The sequence below is a fragment of the Canis lupus genome, chromosome 25, assembly GCF_048164855.1.
Source record: "Canis lupus baileyi chromosome 25, mCanLup2.hap1, whole genome shotgun sequence".
Lineage (NCBI taxonomy): Eukaryota > Metazoa > Chordata > Mammalia > Carnivora > Canidae > Canis > Canis lupus.
The window spans coordinates 19,871,110-19,890,006 of record NC_132862.1 but is presented as its reverse complement, the minus strand read 5'-3'; the positions used below and the strand labels follow the sequence as shown (position 1 = coordinate 19,890,006).

Here is an 18,897-nt window from a genome sequence, read left to right as displayed (position 1 = left end):
CCTCTGTGTGTGTATGTGTGTGTGTGTGTATGTCTCATAAATAAATAAATAAAAATCTGTAAAAAAAAATAAAATAAAGGTTAAACTAACTTTGTATTCTTGAGATATACCCCAATTGGTCATGATGTATTATCCTTTTTTAATATTACTAGATTATATTTATTAATAATTGGTTAAATTTTTTTTGTTTATGTTCATGGGGAATATCAGGCTTTAATTTCTTTTTTTTATTTTTTATTTTTTTATTTATGATAGTCACACAGAGAGAGAGAGAGGCAGAGACACAGGCAGAGGGAGAAGCAGGCTCCATGCACCGGGAGCCCGACGTGGGATTCGATTCCCGGTCTCCAGGATCGCGCCCTGGGCCAAAAGCAGGCGCCAAACCGCTGCGCCACCCAGGGATCCCCAATTTCTTTTATAATGACTCTAATTTGGTATCAGAGAAGTCTGGCCTGATACAATAAGTAGGGAGGTATCCCCCCCCCCCCCCGACACTTGTATTTACTAAAAGAGTTTGTGTAAGATTTTTATTGTTTCTCCTTTAGACATTTGATAAAATTCAGCACTGGAACAAATTGGGCTGGGAATTTTCTGTGCTGAAAGGTTTTTAATTTCAAATCCAATTTCTCTAACATATGTGGGACTATTCTTCCTGTTACTGGTTTCTAAATTATTTCATTGTGGTCAAAGAACACATGATTTTAATAACTTTAATTATATTGAGACTTCATTAATGACCCAGAACATACTCTATCTTAGTGATTATCCCATGTTCACATGCTGAGTATACATTCTGCCTGCATTGCATGTAGTATTATATAAGTGTTAGGGCAAATTAGTTGGAAATGTTGTTCAAGTTTTCTATATCCACACTGATTTTCTGTCTGCCTGTTCTATCAATTGCTGAGAAAGGAGTGTTGAAATCCCCAGTTATAATTGTTGATTGGTCTATTGCAGTTGCCCATTTTTGCTTCATGTATTGTAAAGTTCTGAAATCAGTTACGCTCATGTTAGAATTACTGAGTTTTCTTTATAAATTAACTCATCAATTATCATGAAATGTCCTTCATTTCTGGTAACATATCTTGTCTTATTTATCTGATGTAAGCACTACAGCTTTCTTATGATTAATGTTTTCATGACATGTCATTTAATATCTTTTCACTTTAAATTTGTGAGTCTCTAATAGATAGCATATAGTTGGGTCTTACTTTATAAGTTTAAAAAACATGTCTCTCCTCCCAACAGATAAAAGTCCAGAACCAGTTGGTATCGCAGGTGAACCCTACTAAACATTTAAAGAAGAGTTAGTACTTATTCTTTTCAAACTATTCCAAAATGGAAGAGGAAGGAATACTTCCAAATTCATTTTATGAGGTCAGCATTACCTTAATACCAATACTGGATAAATACACCACAAAAAAGAGAACTACAAGCCAATATGTTGTTGAACATAGATTCAAAAATACTCAATAAAATAATAACAAACTGAATCCAACAATACATTTAAAAAATCATTCCCCTTGATCAAGTGGGATTTATTCCTACATTGTGGTTCAATATTCACAAATCAATCAATGTAATTCATCACATTAATAAGAGAAAGGATAAAAGCCATATGAGGGATCCCTGGGTGGCGCAGCGGTTTGGCGCCTGCCTTTGGCCCAGGGCGCGATCCTGGAGACCCAGGATCGAATCCCACATCGGGCTCCCGGTGCATGGAGCCTGCTTCTCCCTCTGCCTGTGTCTCTGCCTCTCTCTCTCTCTCTGTGACTATCATGAATAAATAAATAAAATCTTTAAAAAAAAAAAAGCCATATGAGCATTTCAATAGATGTAGAAAAAGCATTTGACAAATTGCAACATCCATTGATGATAAAAATCTTCAACAAAGTAGGTTTAGAAGGAACATACCTCAACATAATAAAGGCCATATATTAAAAAAAAAAAAAAAAACCACAGCTAAACATCATCCTTAATGGCAGAAAAACAGAGCTTTTCCCTAAGGTCAGGAATGAGACAAGGATGTCCACTCTCACCACTTCTATTCAACACAGTACTGAAGGTCCTAGCTGCAGCATCAAAAAACAAAAAGAAATAAAAGGCATCTAGATCAGTAAGGAAAAAGTAAAACTTTCACTATTTACAAATGACATGATATTCTGTAAAGAAAACCCAAAAAACTCCACCAAATAACTATTAGAATGAATAAATGAATTCAGTAAAGTCACATGGTACAAAATCAGTGTACAGAAATCTATTGCATTTCTATACACCAATAACAAAAAAACAGAAAGAGAATTGAAGGAAATAATCCTACTTAGAATTGTACCAAAATAAGATACCTAGGAATAAACCTAACCAAAGAGGTGAAAGAACTATACCCTGAAAACTATATGAAACTGATGAAAGAAACTGAAGACATGGAAAGACATTCCATGCTTACAGATTGGAATAATAAGTATTGTTAAAATGTTTATACTACCCAAAGCAATCTACACATTTTTAAACATTTTTTAAATTTTTTTTTAAAATTTTTTTATTTATTTATGATAGTCACAGAGAGAGAAAGAGAGGGAGAGAGGCAGAGACATAGGCAGAGGGAGAAGCAGGCTCCATGCACCAGGAGCCCAACGTGGGATTCGATCCCAGGTCTCCAGGATCACGCCCTGGGCCAAAGGTAGGCGCTAAACCGCTGTGCCACCCAGGGATCCCCAATCAACACATTTAATATAATCCCTATCCAAATACCAAGAGCAGTTTTCACAGAACTATAACAAATAATCTAAAATTTGTATGGGAGCAAAAAGATCCCAAATAGCCAAAGAAATCATTAAAAAAAAAAAAAAAAAAAAAAGCAAAGCTAGAGGCATCACAATTTCAGACTCCAAGTTATTTTACAAAGATAGAGTGATCAGAACAGTATGGTGCTGGCACAAAAATAGATGCACCAACCAAAAGAATGGAATAGAAAACCCAGAAATGAACCCACAACTGTGTAGTCAGTTAATCCTCAACAAAGCAGGAAAGAATATCCAATGGGAAAAAGACAGTCTCTTCAATAGATGGTGTTGGAAAAAAATTTTTTTTAAAAATATGGTGTTGGAAAAACTGGACAGCCACATGCAGTTTTAGGTCTAGTAAACTGGACCACATTCTTACACCATACACATCATTACACAAAAATAAATTCAAAATAGATTAAAGATCTAAATGTGAGACCTGAAACCATAAAATCCTAGAAGAGATGCGCAGGAACCTCTTTGAGATTGGCTGTAGCAACTTTTTCCTAGATATGTCTTATGAGGCAAGGAAAACAAAAGCAAAGATAAACTATTGGGACTACATCAAAATAAAAAGCTTCTGCAAAGTGAAGAGAACCAGCAACAAAAGTGAAAGGCAACCTACAGAATGGAAGAAGACATTTACAAATGACATATCAGATAAAGGGTTATTATCCAAAATATTTAAAGAACTTACACAACTCAACACCCAAAAACAAATAATACAATTTAGAAATGGACAGAAAACATGAGCATACATTTCTCCAAAGAAAACATCCAGATGGCCAACAGACACATGAAAAATATTCATCATCAGTTACCATCATGGAAATGCAAATTAAAACTACAGTGAACTATCACCTCACACCTGTCAGAATTGCTAAAATAAACAACACAAGAAACAACAGGTATTGTTGAGGATGTGGAAAAAAAGGAACCCTCTTGTAAGGTGGATAGGAATGCAAACTGGTGCAGCCATTGTGGAAAACAGTATGGAGGTTCCTCAAAAAGTTAAAAATAGATCTATTCCAACAATCACACTACTGAGTATTTACGCAAAGAATATAAAACACTAATTCAAGGGATACATGTACCCCTATTTTATAGCAGTGTTATTTATACAATATCCAAGATATGGGAGTAGCCCAAGTGTTGTTAATTTTTAAGTCTTCTTTGATTAATGAAGGGAGAAAGAAGATGTGATACACACACACACACACAGAAATATTCAGCTAGAAGAAATATCTTTCCATGTGCAATGACATGGGTGGAGCTAGAGAGTTTAATGCTAAGAAAAATGTCAATTGGAGAAAGACGAATAAATGTGATTTCACTCATGTGTGGAATTTAAGAAACAAAATGAGCAAAGGGAAAAAGAAAGAGGGAGGGAAATCAGAAACAAAACGAGCAAAGGGGAAAAGAGAGAGAGAGAGACCAAGAAACAGACTCTTAACTACAGAGAACAAACTGATGGTTACAAGGTGGGGAGAAGATTACATTAAATAGGTGATAGGAATTAAGGTGTACACTTTTAATAAGAACCAGGTAATGAACAGAATTTTTGAATAACTTTATTGTACACCTGAAAATGATATAACACTGTAACAACTAACTGGATTTAAAATAAGAACTTAAGAAAAAAAAAAAAAAACACAGAAAACACTGCCTTTCAATTGGTAATTTTAGTACATTAACATTTAATATAATTAACAGTATGATTAGGTTTAAACCCATCATGCTATATCTTTTTTTTTTTTTTCATCTTTTTCTGGCCACTTGAATTTTTTGGTACTCTTTTTTTGTTATTTTTTTAATTGGTGTATCAGCTATTCCTCTTTGCTTTATTGTTCAGTGATTGCTCAGGGGTTTAAAATATGCATCTTTAACTTAACACTATCTTTAAAGAGTATTATACTACTTCACATATAATTTAGGAACCTTAAAAGAGTATAGTTCCATTTCCACCATTTTTTGTGTTATTTTTGTCATTCATTTTACTTCTATATTTATTTCATTTTTTAAAAAAAATTTATTTATTTATTCATGAGAATACACAGAGGAGAGAGAGAGAGAGGTAGAGACACAGGCAGAGAGAAGCAGGCTCTATGCAGGGAGCCCGATGTGTGTCTCCATCCGGGGTCTCCAGGATCACGCCCTGGGCTGAAGGCGGTGCTAAACCATTGAGCCACCCAGGCTGCCCCTATATTTATTATAATCCGCCAATACTTTACTAATATTTTTTTACTTCAAATTTTCAATTAATTTCTAAGAAATGAAAAATAAGAAAATGTCTTTTATGTAACACATATGTTTACAATTTTGCTTGTCTTTTTTTCTTCTATATAAATCTGACTTTTCATATGATTTTATTTTCTGTTGGCCTAAAGAACTCCTTTTAATATTTCTTATGATGTAGGTCTGCTGGTAACAAATTCTCTCAACTTTGTTGAAAAACTTTATTTTTGCAGACATTATTGTCTTTGTTCCTCTATGTGTAATATGTCTTTTTCCTTCATTTCACTGCTTTTAACATTTTTCTCTTTATCACTGTTCACCAATCTGATTATGATATGTTTAGGTATGGTTTTCTTTGTGCTTATCTTTTTTGGACTTGTTCAGCTTTTTAGATATGTAGGTTTATAGTTCACAATAAATTTGGAAAATGTTTGACCATTATTTCTTCAAATGTGTTTTTCTGCCCCATTCTCTCTTCTCTTTCTGAGGCTTAACTATATATTCAATCTCTTGATACCATCACACTTTCTAAGATTTTGTTAATTTTTAAGTCTTTTTTCTCCACTGTACTTTGATTTAGTTTTTATTCTCCAGTTGGTAATCTGATATAATTTTAATTATAATTATGCAGTTACTTTGTGGTAATCCAGCTGTATTAGTTCCCTATGGCTGCCATAACAAATAACCACAAAATGGATGATTAAAAACAATAGAAATTTATTGTTCCACAATTCTAGAGGCCAGAATTCTGAAAACAAGGTGTTAATGAAACCTGTTGGGAAGAATCTTTTGTTGTCTTTTCTAGCTTGTGGTATTTGCTGACAATCCTTGACATTCCTTTTCTTGTAGAAGCATTGCTCCAATTTCTGCCTCTACTGTCACATGGCCATCTTCTCCTTGTGTCTCTTGTCTCTTATAAGAATACTGGTCATATTGGATTAAGCACCATCTTATTCCAGTATAATCATATCTTAACTAATTACATGTACAGTGACCCCATTTCCCAATAAAATTGCATTCCGAGGTACTGGAGGTTAGGACTTCAACATATCTTTTTTGGGGGGCACAATTGAACCAGTAAAGTTTTCATTCAGGTATTACATTTTTTACCCTTCTAAAAGTTCCCTTTAAGATATATTTTCCATTTGTTTCTTCATATTATAATAAATGTTTTAAAATCATTGTTTGCTAACTTCATCAGCTCTAACATTTCTTTCTTTTTTAAAGAAAAAGATTTTATTTATTTGACAGAGAAAGTACAACAGGAAGGGTGACAGGCAAAGGGAGAGGGGGAAGCAGGCTCTCCTCACTGAGCAGGGAGCCCAATGTAGGGCTCCATCCCAGGACCCTGGGATAATGACCAAAGAGCTACCCAGGTACCCCAGCTCTAACATCTCTAACTCTGTTTCTGTTGACTGGCTTTTTTTCTTTGTGACAAGTCATATTTTTCTGTTTCTTGATTGGTTGTCACACATTGTGAATGTTACTTTTTTATTCTTTTTGAGTGCTGGGTTCTGATTGTCTTCCTTTAAACTTTATTGGGCTTTGTTCTGGTATGTAGGTAAGTTAGTTGTGGAATAGCTTAATCCTTTTTTAGGTTTATTAGAGTGGGCCTAGAATAGCCATTACTCAAGAAATGGTTTAATCCTACTACTAACATTTGACTCTTTTGGAGTCTCTATTGAATTCTCTCTGAGTTCAGTGAAGTGAAGTCTCCCTTCTCTGATTGGTCAGAACATGAATATCTCCCTGCCCTGTGTGAGCACTGGGAATTATTCCTCCTGTAGCCATCTACTAGTTTATCTTTGCCTGGCATCATGAAGAGTCACTCTACACATGTACAGCATATTAATCAGCCAAAGACTCAAGGGTACCTGTAGTCAGGTTTGTAGAGTTTTCAATCTCATTCTCTCTCTGCATAGTTTCCTTTCCTCAGATACTCAGCCCCACAAATTTTGACTCCCTTATCCTCCTCAAATTAATATTTATGCATTTAGTGCTGCAGACTGGTAAGTGCTTCCATGAAGAAGTTGGGGTCTTATCTTGCTTGTTCCCTTCTCTTAGAGATCATAGTCTTTGCTGCCCTTTGTCCCAGTGTCTGATCAGTGTTGTTTCATCTTATAGGTCAAGTTTTACAGTTGCTTATGGTGGCAGTGGGTAAGTCTTACATCAGTGATGTTTGATGGGCCCCTAAGTATTTGTGGAATTGATTTCTCATCTTCAAGCCCTTATGGGTCTTCTCAAGCTTTCCAGGGTAATTGCTACTTTTTACTCACCACATTCAATCAGCATATCTTCAATATATTGGGAAAGTGTTCTGTAGAATAAAGAGGCAACCAAAGTCCTGTTGACTATGTTAGGATTGTCAAGAATTCATAAAGCCCTGAACAATGGTACAATAGTGAATGTGTATTGGTGATCCTCCAAGATGAACCTTGAAGTTGAAAGCAAAAAGGTCCTGGTGGTCTTTACCAACAAGCTTGAAACAAAGCAATACAAAAACCAAACAAATAAATGTTCACCAGCTCAACAACTGTATACCAACTGTCAGAGAATGTGTTGATTTGTCCAGTAAAGAGACTACATTTAAAAAAAGAGAGAGAGAGACTACATTTTTAACAACAAGTGCAGTTTGAGTCACCAGTTGATTAAGTTTATGATCATACACTGTCATTCTTCAGAATCCATCTGTCTTATGCACAGGCTTAAGAGGTTATTTGAATAGGGATGTGTTAGGAATCACCACTTACATATCATTCAATTCCTTGATGATGACACAAATCTCCACAGTCCTTCTAGGAATGTGGTGCTGCTTTCATTTAATATTTTGGAGGATATGGGAAAAGTTCTAGGGGTTTCCACCTGGCCTTTCTTACCATAATATCCCTCACTCCATAGGTCAGAGAACAAATATGGGGGGTTCTGCTAATTACTGAGGTTATATATTTTAGAAGGAATGTGCCTTCTGAAATTTTGAATATAACCATGAAGTAATTTTGGAGGCCCACTGGTCCATTGTGAGATAAACCTGTCCTAAAATTACACTGATCACCTGACCTTTATTAGCCTCTACTCTGACTGGTGAGCCTGTGTCTTTGGCTCTCAGGAGTTAGTTTCAGTTCAGAGTCAATGTCAAATAATTTCTTTAAAAAATGGTTATTTTCCCTTTTCAATATACAGTCACCAGGATAAGTGGCTGTGGTTCTTTTGGGGAAGGCCAAGAAGAAGAATTCCGATAGTAAGTTGATGGCAGTGTACCTGAGTTCTTCTTTAGGCTGAGTGCTGGCTTCTCCTAGAAGTGTGCAATATCCCCAGGCTACCTTTATCCCTGATATTCTCCTACCTATATTTACATTTCTATATATTCCACGCAAACCTCCCTTTTTCCTTTTCAAGGTAGGAGATAGGGGTGAAAGGCACTTTTGTGAGTCTGACCTCTTACTTTACTCATTACTTCTCACAATCTTTCAAGCTGGATGGATTTCTGTTTTATTTTCCTCTATGAAAGGGCCTTGTCCTACAGCATATCCGTCTCTACTTGGCATCTCATACTTCTCCTCTCCCTATTCTGTAAAGGTTGATGGGGAATAAGCAGATGGACCTATGTATGAGGACAGAGGCAATAATAGTATTCTCATTACAATTTTATTAAAGAGCTTATTAAAGTTTATTTTTTTCTCTTCCACACAACCCCTGGTGCTCATCACTACAAGTGTTCCAAAATTTATTTTTTTATAAGCTAGACTACATACTTCCTAAGAATAGACTTGTTATTTCATTTTCAATCCTTAAGCCTATTAAACTTTTGGCACATGATAGGCACAAATTAAATTTTGTTGAATGCAGAGCATGAATGTTTGAGTGCAAATGCAGTGTTATTATCAGCAGAAAGCCTGAGTTCTAATTGCAAAATTAGGATGATTATCCTGAGTTTGTAATGACTGTAGGCCACTACATTGGAAAGGTTTTTCTAACTAGCCAAATCAGGAATCCTTCAGGTACCCTAAGAAAAAAACATTTTCATACGCTGAAACCAATTATGTGAAGAAAAAGTTAACAGAGCTATTTTTTTTTTTAAATGATAGTCACAGAGAGAGAGAGAGAGAGGCAGAGACACAGGCAGAGGGAGAAGCAGGCTCCATCCATGCACCGGGAGCCGGACGTGGGATTCGATCCCGGGTCTCCAGGATCGCGCCCTGGGCCAAAGGCAGGCGCCAAACCGCTGCGCCACCCAGGGATCCGCCCCGCCCCCCCCCCTTTTTTAAATTTTATTTATTTATTTTTTTTAACAGAGCTATTAAAACAAAGGTAGCTTGACATCCTCAGCTTTTGCAGGACAGAACTCAGAGAAACTCTAATAGTTTTAATGACTTTTTGTTTGAAGTCTGAAGTTCCGTGAGTGAATCACTTTTAGCATATTTAAATTTATTAACTCCTTTGCTTCTGGCAATTTATTTTTGGGAGTGTCTTCCTTATGATCCAGTTGGGGAGTCGGTAGGCAAGTACTACAGCCATGTCAGAGTTCTAGAATCAAAGGGAAATGTAAGAAAGAACCGACTTCCTGTCCTCTGACTATTTCCCCTGCATCCTACACACCTTTTTCTGTGGGTGGTTAAATCCCTACTGAGGAAAGTAACTCTGAAGTTTTTTGGAAGGAAGGAGAAAGAATATGGGAGGAATGTGTAGGAAATATGAATATGGTAGACCCAGAGACTGTCTTCAATAGCTAAATGTCTACCAGTTGGGAACATATTATGTCCTTCTTTCATTTCAATTTAATCCAAGGCAGAAGAATGAGGCACTAGGAGAAAAGAGATGTAGTTTCCCTTCACAAAGGAAAATAAAATTCTACTTCAATTTTTCCTTTATTATATGTCAGATTTCTCAGTCTTTCTCTCCTTTGGAGTATTCAGTCAAAAGCTTCTATGACAGCAGGGAATATGTCCTCAGAGGCTTGTTCATATAAACAGGAATATATTAAATTAAATTTTTTATTTTAGTTTTTAAGAAAATTATGTATTTATTTTAGAGAAAGAGTGTGTGAGTGAATTGAAGGGAAAAGGGAGGAAGAGGAAGAGAAAGAATCTCCAGCACACTCCACCCTGAGTGCAGAGCCCCAGGTGGGGCTAGATCTCATGACCCTGAGATCATGACTTGAACCAAAATCAAGAGTTGGACACTTAACTGACTGAGCCACCCAGCTGCCCCCAATTTAAAATTTTAAGTGAGGGGATCCCTAGATGGCTCAGCGGTTTAGCGGTGCCTTCGGCCCAGGGCGTGATCCTGGAGTCTCGGGATCGAGTCTCACATCAGGCTCCCTGCACGGCGCCTGCTTCTCCCTCTGCCTGTGTCTCTGCTTCTCTCTCTCTCTCTCTCTCTCTCTCTCTCTCTCTCTGTCTCACATAAATAAATAAATAAAATCTTAAAAAAAATAAAATAAAATTTTAAGTGAAATATACATGTGTGCATTTTTTAAAGGCAAGCAGTATAGAAGAGTATGAAATACAGGTATTTATCTCCACTTCCTTAGCCCCTTTCTTATTCCCATGCCCCCCAAACCACCAAACAACCCATGGTTTTATTTCTTCTGGTGATTGTCTTCATATTTATTGATTTATCAGTTTTATATATCTTTGACTCTGCATTATAAAAGACGAAGACTCTATATACCATCTCCCAACTCCTCCCAGCAGGTCTCAGTTTTTATAGTTAACATTACTTGGTTTGGACAAGTTCTGGTTGAATGGGTGAGTGCACAATCCAGTTTCCTTCTTCATTTCTTTACCCAAATGATGGTACCTGCCTTTCGAAACCACTGGAAGCCAGACCTCTGGCAAACAGTGAAAGAGCTTCCCATGCTGTGCCATTGGGTATTTGTGTTGGTAAAAACCCTCTAACATGCTCAGTGACCTCCTGGTTAATTTTAAAACAGTATGTATGCCCTTCTCAGAAACATCTGAGTCTTATCAGGTCTCAAAGCTTGAAGGGGGAAGTCCTGACACTGGAACTTGAAAATGTTTAGTCTTGCTCTTTAAATCCTCCAGGATGCCTTGTAGCTTCCTAGTGAGCTGCCGACTTGGGCTGAGCAAGACAAAAGTCAGTGGAACTTATGCTTAGTGACTAGAGATCGTCAACTGTTTTTATTATGTCTGTATTCTGAGGCTTTCTCTTTGGCTGTTGTCGGTTGTATCAAAATGAAACATCTCCAGGAAAAAATATCAGAGGACCTAAAATTAATGTGTTATTTCAGATTTCTTCTATGCCAGCAAAAGAACGTCCCTCTCTGACTAACGTCTGATAATACAAGCCTCTGAGGCCAGCCCCTTTAACGTGCTGATTTAGGGCTCATGCCCGTTTTCCTCTTTCCTCTTTTCATCTCTGTCTCTCTGATGCAATCAGCATGCTGGCCTTAGGCTCACCTCAGTTTTGTTTTATTTTTTAAGGAAAAAAAAAGTCTTTTGGTTTTCAAGTGAATTTAAGATTAAACTCTTCTCCCCTTTTACAACAGATTCCCTAAATCTTAGAGTTGGAAGGTTTTTTTTTTTTAACTTTTTTGCCTTAGAGTGGGTCACAAAAAGTAGATTCTCATCAGTGATCTACTTTGATAACACCGCTTGACTCTCAGCTGTGGTTTCCTAAGAAAAGCATGAAACTCGGAATTGAAAAACCAGGTTTGAGCCCTTGATGTGTTTACTTGCTGTGTGACTAGGGGTAGGTCACCTCAACTCTCTGAGCTGTCCCAGCTGAAGATTGAAGATAACAACATAGCACTTAGCTCACAGAGCTGGTGTGGTGCAAAGTGGGTGCTCAATAAACTTATCTCATACTTCCTGTGTCTACAATTAAGTTACTGATCTTGTCTACTTCTAGTTCTTCTTATTCTGGTCAGTGGCCATCTAGATCTTCTAGTTCCTTCTGTCATGCTTGACACTTTCTCACCTCAGATCCAATACATCAGCAAGTCCTCTCGGCTCTGCCTTAAAAATATATTCCCCAATCTGATACCCCCACTGCCACCATTGTCTGAGACACCATTACCTCTCACCAAATTAGTACAATGGCCACCTAACTGGTCTCCCTATTCTACTCTTGCTTCACTAGGGTCTGTTCTAGAGAGAGAGAATCCTTAAAAAAAAAAAAATGAGTCTGATGATGTCACTCCACTCAAACATAGCCATGATTTCTTGTTAAGGCTGATCTCTACCTGGCTCATACTGGAACTAGGTACCAGTTGTTAAAATATTGGAATCCTTCCATCTCTATTGGTAGAGAGTCTTTCCCCAAGGTACCCTTTTCCTGATGTTCCCTTTCAATTCACAAGGGGATCTCCCCACAGTGCACCAACTCAAGGGATAATGCTTGACTCTTCAGGGAGGTCTCTAGGATGCTGCTTGCATGCTCTGGCCAGACATCCATGCTGATGCATTGGTGTTTGTGCTGTACCTGCTATTAAACATTTTGAATAACACCTGGTTTTGTCCTTTCATTCAAAATAAAAGCCAAGTCTCCACATTAATAGGATTCTTTGATACATTTTTTTACTGCATGTCCCACTACTCCCAGGCTTGTTCATTCCACACAAGCCATGAATGCCTTTTGGCCTTTCCTCAATCAAGCTAAGTATGCTCCTGCCTCAGGGCCTTTGCACTTGCTCCTTCCTCTGCCAGTAATGCCACTGTACCAGATATCCATTTGAGCAGCTCTTGTACCTCTTAGAGCTATCTGCTCAAATATCTTCTCAACAAGGCATTTTCTGACTATCCTATGTAAAATGGAAACCCTACCCCCTTGTCCACTGGTATACTGTAATTACTGTTCTTGACCATGTTTTTTTTTCTCCACAGCATTTATCTCTGTCTGACATGTTATGTGTTTTGCCTACGTATTCATTTAATGTCTGCCTCTTTTCTTCCCCACCCCAACTAGAATGCAAATTTCTTCAGAGCAGGAATTTTGTCTCTTCTGCTACTGTTTTATCTCCAGTGCTTAGAACAGCATCTGACAAATAGTAAGTTCTCAGTAAAATTTTTTGAATGAAAGAACTACTCAGTGCACAGTTTTCTTATTAGAATAATAAGGAAAATAATACATCCCAGACAAATTGTGAAGATTAAATGAATAAGAAGCAAGTACCTTGTAAGGTATAAGGTCCTGAGTAAAGATTAGTTATCATCAGTCTCCCCTTGTTGATAAATATTTGTGGATCATAGATACCATCCCTAACACTATTACTGACAATAGTCTCCATGTTTGAAGGAATCTCTAAATATTCTTCCCTGGTGTTCTGAGTGTCACAGCCCTGACTGGCCTGTGGTACTGAATGTTCCCGGAATTCTGAGTGGACCAGAGAGCCTTCCCAAGGCATCAGGACAAGTTGTGTGGGTCAGAGGCCAGGGCAAGCACATGGCACATTTTTACTAGCTCTTTAATGTTTCTCTTGTGGGCATATGCAGGGGTGGAGGCAGTGTCAGTAGACATTTGTGCTCTGGTACTTTCATCAATAAACCCTATAAAGGGAAGATAAAGCAGAAGAGGAAGGAGTAGACACCTGCTTTATTCTCCATGTCTGGGAAGAGAAGTCTGACAGTAATAATAGGTTGAGCATATGGCAATGTCTATATAATTTCACAAGAGTGTTTTTAAAATTTAAAGATTTGCTTCAGGAGACCTTTTGGGAGATGTGATTAAGGATCATGGGAAAAGCATGCAGGGAGTTTTGGATTGAAAAATATTTAAACCTACTGAATCCTCATATCATATATTCCACTGAACTCTATTATTCATTCTCATGTCTTTAAAAATAAACAAGCACACAATACATACAGAAGGTGAGTTGTACTATGTGTTTGGAGTCTAGCATGTAGGCCTTGTTCTCAAGGTAATCTAAAGTAAACCTACTCGAGACCTGCGAAGACATATAGTCAATCCCACTGAAAGCACTTTTCCCTAAAACCTCACATCCCCTTTAATTCACAAAAGAGACTTGGCATCTTTACTACCCTCTTAGAATAAAAAAAAGGAAAGATAAAGCACTCTTACTAAAGTTATCGAGAGTAGCCTGCCTTGTTACAGAATCCTTTTTCCCCTGTACCTGAGGAAATGAGGGATTTTGGTTCAGAATCAATCATAAACTTGTGGCAAAACAATGTCATCCTGGAGATTGGAAGGTGAGTCCTGCCCCCCAGGCCATTATTACAGGGACTAGACCCCACCTCTACTATGCATGCTTGCACATTGGAGATAGGTGCCCTTTCTCCAGTTGTAAGATAAATATTTAATTCTGTAAGGATAGGAGTCTTTAGGTTTGCACAATGATACATAGCTTTAAGTTAGTGGAAAATAATTTTGGAAAGCAGATCTTAGTTTCCATGTCATAAAAATATTTCTTTCTAGTATTTTGTCCTGACAGCTCAAACAAATATAATATGAGAATACTACCTGTGGCTTATTTTTTTTTTCTTTTGGTTTCTAATGCTGAATTTATAATCTTCTCTTACTTTGTGCGACCACACATATTTAAAATTCCTGTATCAATTTGATTCACTGCCACATTTCCTTCTGTGTAGAAAAGGAAGTTACAGACCTCAAATGGCTTTTACATTGTCTGTGTGATAAGTATACTAAACATATGGGATATCAGATGCCTCATTTCAAGGCTGCTCTTGACATTGCTGCTGTTAATGATTCTTCCATTTCCATTCCATACCAAAAATCTATTGAAAGGGTGAAGGAAAGTGGTGAAAACAGGCACTCCACAGATGCCAGCAAGTTTCCCGATTGGCTAGGATCACTACATCATTCCAAAAGGGATGACTGGGGGTAGGAGTTGGGGTGGGGGGTAGAAATAAAAACAAATTTTGGCAGACCCAAGTTTAGAAGAAAAACAATACTTTCACCGAATTTAGCCTCTGCTCTCTGTCATAGAAAATTATAATAAATACAAGAGAATTGCATTCAATTTTGGTCAAGTATTATTCTTGGAATATGCATTAGTCAGAATTGGCCTCATTAGGAGGGCACTTTTTGAACAGCTATGTAGTGGTTCACAAAGCATGCAGACTCCTGAGAGGGTGTGATTCGAAGTTTAACAAGCTCATTTCAAGCTTGATAACATTTACATTTCAAACAAGGATTCAAACCAGGGCTTTGCTGCTTTACATGACCAGAAGTAGAACAGAGTACATTGCCACAGAAGCATGCAGTGACATTATCAGAATTGCCAGAGCCCACTGATTACAAACCTATCTATTGACACCACAACTAGTATACTAGGCTGCTTTTTTTTCTCTTCTTCGTTAGTCAACAACTGAACCTATAAATGCATTGAATTCACATACCAATCTACAGTGAAGCACATGTTTTTATTTTGCTTCCCTATTTATAATCTTTATTTTGAAAACAACAATTGTGGTTTGGATTTACTATGAGGCTGAATGTTACACATGTAAAGGCTCATAATATTTTTTTCCGGAGGCTCTTAAATCATTTTTAGCTATATTATCTGATTTGCCATCATCACATCAGTGTAAAAGTAGATACAGCATACATTTCCAGATATATTTAATGGATGAAGAAAAGGAAAGGAAGAAGATTAAACAGTTTGCACACGCTTACAGTAAAATTTAGGGGTATTTGGTTGAGGTAAAACTGGACTGCGGAGTAGATCTAAAGAGGCATAGAAGAAAATCTTATCTACTTTTCACTCAGGGCAGAAAGACCGAGCAAACTAAACCTCTACATATCCTGTATCTTGATACGAATGCAAATTCAGAAATTTGGTAACCCAGAGCAAAGAAGCCAATAGCTTAGAAATATCAAATCTATTTACCTGGAGGAGGTGCTCTGGGAAGGATATCGCAGCCTCAACCTAAGAGCAGAGATATTTCTTTCCAGCTGGTTTGGGCTTCTCCCTAAAAACACTGTTGTTGCCCTTTACTTCTACAAAGTAAACAAAGAAACATTCGCACTAGGTGCTGCCAAACTGTTTAGATCTTCAAAACTGGTGCTGATTTCAACCCTAGCACGGAGGTACTTTCCTCTCTGACTCCTTATAGAAGAAAGCTTGACCTGGGTGAAATCACTAGAGCTTCTGTTGAGATTTGAGGAGCACACATACATACATAAGCTTGCTTAAAGCTTTTTGGGTTCCTCTGAGGGAGTAAATTATCAGTGAAACTCGGTTCCTTTACTGGTGCTGATTTACATAGCCTTTCTCACAGAATTCTAGCATTCTCGCCTCTGGCCCAAGTCAGGAAATGCCCAGGTGCGTGTAACTCAGCACTAAAATTAACATCCATGAAGCTTTTTAGACCTCACATATTCGAGTTCAATTTCATTTTGGTAATTAGGTTTCAGGCAGGTTTTTATTTCTTTTGAACCGAGTCATCTAGCCCCGAGTTTTCATCAAAGAATCTTGGTTAACTTTGATTTTTAATTCTCAGACACCCAACTCGTTGAACCACCCATCCTGACTCAATACCCTGCTATTTTATTCCATATAAGGCCTTGAAATGTACTCACCTTACTCAGTGAAAATCCCTCTGGGATGGGAAGCTGCCAGCACATTAGAAATGTGATCTAGAGTCGCTCTGCCCGAGGTTGGTCATATCCAGGTTAGAAGATATCAGGTATAAAATGAGAAAAAAATATTATCTCCCAGCACTTATCAGACCATCTTCTTATAAGACTTTTTCTTGTTTAGTTTTTTAGTTCATTTCTTGGTTTTTCTGGAAAAAATGCTGCAGTTATGTTGCTCCCGCAGCCAAAAATCTGCACTTAATTGGGCACATAAAAAAATAGCAGACAGGAAGTCTATTTCCTCACAGAGAGATATTGTGGTTTATGGACTCTGCTTTCGTACTGCAAAGCCAGTGCATTATTTTATTTTTTAATACACTCCTGGTAAGATGTCTCTGGCAACCCAAAAGCTGTTTAAGTGCCCACCAGAATCAGTATCAGCCCAGGTAGAGCTACTTGATTACCAAATATTAGTTTACTCTGGGTTTGATTTTGAATCAGTCTTCAGTTCTTGCATTTTTATGGATGCTAGAGGATTTCATATTTGTGTATGCACTAAGAGAGTTATACATATTTGTGAGAGAGACCGCAGCATCCCACAAGCAGGGCTGCATTGACTCTCCATGAGTTCTGGGAAAACATTTAAGTTGCCTGTGTAACTTCCGTGGCACACACCCTCAATCCACTCCCCTTGGGAGCCAGAGAGCTTCCTGAGGTCTCTCAGGTTACAAAGGGGAAGGAAGCCTTTATCAGAAGTTTGAAGATTCTTACTTTTCAAGTTGTCTTGCCATCTCCTCAGCCCTATCCTTTACATTGTTCTTTAGTCATGTTAACCTCCTGTATTTGACTCATAATAATTACATTTCTGAGAATACTGAGGATCTCAGAGTTTTAGAGTCCAGCTTCCCCTTGACAGACGAGGAAAGTGAGACAAAAAGGAGTTCATGATTTTCTTTTTTTCCAAAGAGACATGAGACTCCAGTAGCAGAGACAGGACTAAAACCAGATTTTCCCCCTGACACCACGCTGCCTTTCTGCGTGAGTGGAGAAACAAAAATGAAACTTATGTTCTCTTGTCACTTGGTTTAAGCCATAAGACAGGGTACATTTGGTTCTAGGCACTTTCTATTTACTTGTCATGGGCACAATGCCTCATAATTGGGAAGAATTATATAAGCCCCAATTCTTTCCTAGGGCATGTGAGAAACTGCCATTTGTTTTTAGCAACCTAGTGTCATAAAGTTAGTGTGGGCCTAATCCCACCTAAAAGTTAAATGAGAGCTTTTGTGTAATTGCCTTGCCTTTTAATTCAGACTAAGCCACACGTAATCAAGTCTTTCCCTAATACCCTGGCTTTATAGAAACCCAAATCCATTGGTTTGTACAGGTATCACTGGCCTCAGACTGCAATTCTTTAATGCTCCTGGTCAACTCAATCCCTTGAGGGGATTTATGTCATGCTGGTGTTTTCACGTAGTTCTTTGTCTGGGACTAATTTTGACACTTTGCCTGCCAGAGAAGATAAAACTTGGGGTCTTTCCCCAGTCGCTGCCCTGTCCAGATTTGGCTGGGCACTTCATCAAGAGGATCAGAGAGCCTAGACGTAGTCTCAGTTTCTCAAACTTGTCTCTGATTCTTTGGCGCAGTCTTCAAAGGAATAAACCAAACAGGAAAGAAACTATCGCATATGGTCATGGCTGGGTGTATTTTGATTTTGTATTTTTTTCTCCTTTGGTTGTTATAGAAGGGAATTGTGTGTGTGCCTCAATATCTCTGCCAGCTGATTTGGGGATTTGGGGGTGGGGAATAGTACTCCCTTACTTTTACAGGAATGATGGTTCTGGATTTTCTTGGATTGTTCTGTCCTGACTTGGTACTAACTACCTCATATAGGAAGGGAAAAATAATGATACTCATTATCATTTATTATCAAGTTCCTATTATTCCTCAGGGCTGGTTCCAAAGTCTTCATCTGTATTATCTTCCGAATCACTGCATAAGGTAGATTTCCTTATCTTTATTTTATCGGTGAAGTGGGAAAAATCAAGTTCTTTCCCATTACCCTCAGGATAAAGTTCAAATCTCTTAACAGGAAGAATCAGGAAAAGGCAGTGGTTAAGGGTACAAACTGTATAGCTAGGCTGCCTGCCTTTGAATCCCAGATCTGCCATTTACTAGTGGTGCAAACTTAGGCACATTCTTCAAGTTTTCTCTGCCTCAGTTTCTGCATCCGTAAATGGAGACACAACCTTATGTGGTTATTAGAGAGTTAAATATTGAGTAAACTTAAAGTGCTTAGAACAATGCCTGGCTCATAGTTCTAAATGTTAGCTAAATTATTATTACCACCTTCATCATCCTT

At 37.8% G+C, this 18,897-nt stretch overlaps 1 protein-coding gene across 1 annotated transcript in view; it reads right to left on the bottom strand.

Moving 5' to 3' along the window:
- Positions 1-16,771, bottom strand: part of PTHLH (parathyroid hormone like hormone) — a 119,263-nt gene extending 102,492 nt beyond the window's left edge. The window contains exon 1 of the mRNA XM_072798492.1: positions 16,539-16,771. The gene's annotated coding sequence lies outside the window, so the exon portion shown is untranslated. The remainder of the gene's footprint in view (positions 1-16,538) is intronic.
- Positions 16,772-18,897: the final 2,126 nt, after the last annotated feature.